Genomic DNA, 6,000 nt, shown 5'->3' with positions numbered 1-6,000 from the left:
TGGCCCGAACACCTGCCATAGGATTCTAATTGCTTAACGGCTCTATTGTGATGTCATCAGCCCATGTTAACTCTATGGGGAAATTTTGATTAGTTTTTAATTAATAGTTTAAAAAGTATAAAAGTTACAAAGATGAAAAATACATAGCACCCATGTCCTAAGTAAGACCTACGTAACATAGTTTGAATGAAGTTTCTACGTTAAACGGTTGAAGCTGCATTAAGTGCGTTAGAAGAAGAAGAATAATAAAATGCCTTGGAATAACAGTACAGTGCATTTTCATGCACTGTAATCAGAAGAATAAGAAGCCTAGGAAGAACAGTACAGTGCATTTTCATGCACTGTAACTAGAAAAGCATTTCCTGAAGGAAATACAGTGCATGAAAATGCAAAAAATATGATGTAAAATATCATACAGAGTAAAAACAAACTATATTGGTTGCTAGGTAGATGAGGTTTAATATAGTTGGAATGACTGAACAGTTAAATAGGTGGATAGTTTATATAGTTAAATGATTTGCTTGGTAGATAAGGTTTAATATAGTTGGAATGATTGAACGGTTAAATAGGTGGATAATTTAAATGGTTAAATTATTTAGGTAGATAATTGATGATAATAATGTTAACCAAGTTACTTAACTTAGTTAACTTAGCTAATGTTTTCATTTTTAGTAGTATTGCTAAAAATGCTAACTAGCATGCTAACATGCTAGCATGCTAACTATGCTAACCATGTTACTTAGCTAACCTAGCTAATCATTTTTAGCAGTTATGCTAACTATGCTAACTAGCATGCTAACTATGCTAACCATGTTACTTAGCTAACTTAGCTAATCATTTTTAGCAGTTTTGCTAAAAATGTTAACAATGTTAGCAATGCTAACATGCTAACTATGCTAACCATGCTAACTAGCTACAGTGGGTAGGAGTCATAGTTGATGATAAGTAACAGTTACAATGGCTGAACAGTTAAAAAGTTCAGTAGTTTAAAGGGTTAAATTGTTTAACAGTGAAATATTGTAGTGAGGACTTTTATTTTGAAACAGTTTTTGGCAGAGGAAGCAGTTGAACAGGATGTGTAGTCTTAATAGGGCCAGTTTGTATGCTTAAAGCCTGAGACTGGCAGTTGATCCAGGTGGCCCGAACACCTGCCATAGGATTCTAATTGCTTAACGGCCGTATTGTGATGTCATAATCATAATGTTAAGTCAATGGGGAAATTTTGATTAGTTTTTAATTAATAGTTTAAAAAGTATAAAAGTTACAAAGCTGAAAAATACATAGCACCCATGTCCTAAGTAAGACCTACGTAACATAGTTTGAATGAAGTTTCTACGTTAAACGGTTAAAGCTGCATTAAGTGCGTTAGAAGAAGAATAAGAATCAGAAGAATAAGAAGCCTAGGAAGAACAGTACAGTGCATTTTCATGCACTGTAATAAGAAGAAGCCTAGGAAGAACAGTACAGTGCATTTTCATGCACTGTAATAAGAAGAAGCCTAGGAAGAACAGTACAGTGCATTTTCATGCACTGTAATAAGAAGCCTAGGAAGAACAGTACAAGTGCATTTTCATGCACTGTAATAAGAAGCCTAGGAAGAACAGTACAGTGCATTTTCATGCACTGTAAAAAGCCTTGGAAGAACAGTACAGTGCATTTTCATGCACTGTAAAAAGCCTTGGAAGAACAGTACAGTGCATTTTCATGCACTGTAAAAAGACTTCGGATAACAGAACAGTGCATTTTCATGCACTGTAATTAACTTAATTTCATTGCCTTGGGGCCCGTTGCACAAAAGTAGAATTAAGACATCCGGGATAAATTACTGAGCTGCGCTCAACAAATCCAAAACAAGAGCGTACAGGCTTAATCGGTTGCACAAAGACCAAGCCAGGATGAGCAGACATGGATTCATCAAGCCAGGTGAAACCTATCCTGGATAAGTGCGCGCTCACGGCTCCCTCAAATAGACCCCGCCACCGATCACAATTTTACTTTTCTACGGTGTAAAGCAGCCTGGTCTGGAGCAGGCTAGCTCCACAGAATAAATCGCCATGGTGACTTATACCATATATCCTGCTGCCAAATAACCAAGATATCCCGGCTTAATCCCTTATCCTAGTTTTGTGCAATGGGCCCTAGGTTACACACTTGAGAGATGCAAGTCAGCAGATTAGCTATTATTATTTGTTGACATCAAACCTGAAGAGGAACACAACAAGTTTTCCCAACTGCTATTCCCACAGTTCACTCACTTGGAGATTTTTCTCTTCTCATGCCCTGATATATCTACTATAGTTCAGCCTCATCTTCCCATCAACAATATAATGCTACGTTTACACGTGACCGGCTATTTTCATAAAGTGACATTTCAGTTTCACCCTCTCCGTTTTCAAAAATAACATCCTGCACACCTAGCTGTCAGTTTTCAGAAAAGTTTTCCTTTACACTAACCCGGGTATATGCCTTCAAGTGCATGCCAAACCTGTACGTGGCAGTGTAACGAGAAGCTCAAGCCCATGTTAGCCAATCAGAATCCCGAAAATATCAGTAAAATATCAATAACAGTAACGAATCACTTCCTCTTTCTCTTTTGAACTGACTAAATATCTTTAGACGCAAACGAACAAACAGAGTTTTCCCAAAAAAACAATCAGCCCGGGGTTTTTAATTTGTTTTTGTTTTTTTTGTAGTTTATTTTGATACACTTAAAATGAGGGTATTTGATATTTTATTTTAAAATACATTTAGATGTATTTTTTTCTTTAAAATCATGCCCCCCAGAATGCAGCACTATAGCTGCCTGGCTGCTCTAACTGTTGGCTGCAGCATGTTGATCTAGGTACAGTAGCACCGATTGTTTTTTGTTTTTTTTCCCCCTCATACCGACAGTACTCGGTACTTCAAGAAACAGAGATCTATGTGAAAAAATGGTTTTCCTTTAAGGCATCAGGAGGGGGGTTACCTAACACACATACATAGGCCTACTGTACAGCTATGTAGCTACCATTACAATTACAACTAATTTACATCCAAGCTGGGTTTGAGGCTGCACACTGCGCAGATGCACAACTGGAAAAAAAATCTTGACTCTGTTTCGGTGGGCAAGACACAATGCTTGAGAGGGCCTAGCCCACCCTGGCCCCTGCCAAGAGCCAGCACTGACAGTGGCCCTACTTTTTCTGTGTTGGGGTTACACTCTGAATATGTTACTGAATTCAGTGATATAATTGTAACAATTTATGAGAAGGCTATGAAGTTTCAGTTTTGATCTAACATTTAGCAATAACATTTGATCAACACCAACACGTTGCTTATTAAGGATTTACTTAGGATAAATCCCCTATTCAAAAAGAATAAGAAATTGTTGGATAAAGAACTAATAAATGTGTAATGATGCTTAGATCATTTTGAGCACTAACACATACACATACTGGTTATGTGGTGACCACATGTCACCTAAAATAAAGTTACCTTTTTTCTATGAGAGAGACAGCACACTTACATCATCACTGTCATCACCTCACATACATACAGCACACTGCTTGCTACAGTAAGCCTCCTCTACATACTTGCTGCACACTGCCCCCCCCCTCTCCCTACATACACAGCACATTGTCTTCAGAATCTTCTCCAACACACATCCTCTACATACTTACAGCACACTGCCCCCACCTACCCACACACACACTACACACACACACACACAGTCACCGCTCCACTCCCCTCCCGCCCACACACACATCTTCACTGTCATCACTCACATACATCATACATAGTACTCTGCTTGCAATAGTAAGTCCCTTCACCATACTTGCAGTACACTGCCCCCCCCCCCCAATACACAGCACATTGTCTCATGAGGAAGCTTCTCCAACACACATATTGCACACTGTTCTCTCCCCACATACACAGCACACTATCCCATCTCCCTTGTCATCCCCCCCAACACACACACCAAGACCCCTGGCAGTTGGGTTAGCCCTTAAGCTGTGGATCTGCCCAAGGTTTCTCTGTGGATCTGCCCCAAATCTACTAAACCCCTCTTCTACTGCACTTTTAACCCCCTCCCCATAAATGCACAAATAGGCGGACACCATACATAATTTCACTGCATTTCTTACTTCCAATAACTATATGCATGTGACAATAAACTTCCTTGTATCCTTGTAGCATAGTCACACAAACTTACTTTACCAATTTACAACTAAATACACAAAAATAAACAGTACCCACCTTTATCACATCAGTGCATGCCTCTATTTGACTTGGCACAGCATTCCAACATGTAAATGCAGACTTGTAAAATAGTGACATCTGTTGGTAATAGTGGCATTCAGATCTTACTCACAGCCTGTCTACACTCAACAGTCTGTCAGCCTGACTTACTACTCCTCATGTTTATCGTTTTGATTGGCAAAGTAAATAAATCATAATAATAATTATTATTAATAATAATGAGTAGCATCCAATGTGCATTTGATATTCCTCCACATTTCCAGTTAAAATCTTTGTAAAAGGTGAAATGGATCTGTAACTAATAACATTTTGCTTAATCTAACATTAACTGGGTCAAACACCAAGAAAAAAAGGGTCTTTCCCTAAATAAGAACCATCTAGGGATTCTTCTTTTTTTCAGTTATTGTAGAAGTTTAGGGGATCCATGACGATTTGGTTTACTACTTTACTGCAATTCATAAAGCATTCTCTCTGTTTCACAAGTTTGTGCAAAAGTGTGTATATATTCTGTCTTTATGTAAAACTTTGGTGGAAAGGACCAAGATTCCTGTAGAACAACTATTTTGGGACTCAACACGTCAGATTATAATCAATTTGTTTCTATTTGCTTTTAACCAAATTAACGACCTACCTCACACACATTTGATGAAGGACCAATACATTGCCAGAGTCGTTTTGAAAATATTAGGTGCCACTGCACCCTTATATTTCTGTCCTTGTTCTGTCCCATGCAAGCTTCATATTAAATGAGCAGTTTATCATCACAAAGGAAATTATCAATCAACTATAACCGAAGTGGGCCAAGGTTTTACCAATTTAGGCTACAGGTAGGGCTGTGCCATTTTGTATTGTCGATCATATATCGTGATAATTGCTATATTGCCATATGGTGATGTTGATGATAAAGTTTCACAGTGATGTTTTTGCATTTGTAGAGGGTTAAAAAAAACAGTATATTCACTATGTATGTATTCATTGATCATTATTTTAAAGTCATTGCACAGCCACACTTTGGAGCAAGCAACTCTAAGGAAATATACTGTGAAAATATACTGGAAGAACATTTAAAAAGCCTCCAATGTCTTCACTCCATGTTCTGAAGTCCTTGCAATCATCCTCATGACAAGTCAAGCTGACCTGTTGCTTGGCAATGGACAGAGAATGACCAACACATTTTGTAGAGGGATAAAGATAGGACAGGGCTCCCCAGAGAACACGTACCACTGCACATGACCCCACTTCTCAACTCATTCCCCACACTGCTCCCATCAGGGGGGTAGGTACAGCCTTCCACCACCACGGCCGTGAAAAAGGCACACCGGGGCAGGAATCTTGGGCCTTCCATAACATTACTAAATGCAGCTCCCTGGTGGTTAACTGCCAAATGCAGTGCGTATGCTATGCATGTTGTGTCCTACGGGGCATAAGCAGAATATGTGCTTGTGTTACATGTGTGTGAACATTAGGGTCCTCGGGTGGAGGTGTATGTGAGGCTCTGTCTGTACAACAGCTTTCCCTTGCAGAAAATAAAAACTGAACCTGAACATCTTGGAGAAAAGCATGGCTTGACCACTGACTCACTTGACATCAACACTGATAGAGTTACACTGGAGCCCATGCGGACTCAGTTGAAGAGGTATGACGGCAGTGTTTTCAGAGGGAGAAACACTGAACATTATGGACTTTTGGGCACAGCCATGTAATTACATTTAGCATTTATTCACTTAGCAGACTCTTTTATCCAAAGCAACTTGCCCATGT

Source organism: Alosa sapidissima, chromosome 1 (assembly GCF_018492685.1).
Source record: "Alosa sapidissima isolate fAloSap1 chromosome 1, fAloSap1.pri, whole genome shotgun sequence".
NCBI classification, from domain to species: Eukaryota; Metazoa; Chordata; class Actinopteri; order Clupeiformes; family Clupeidae; genus Alosa; species Alosa sapidissima.
Note: the sequence above shows the minus strand (reverse complement) of the source record.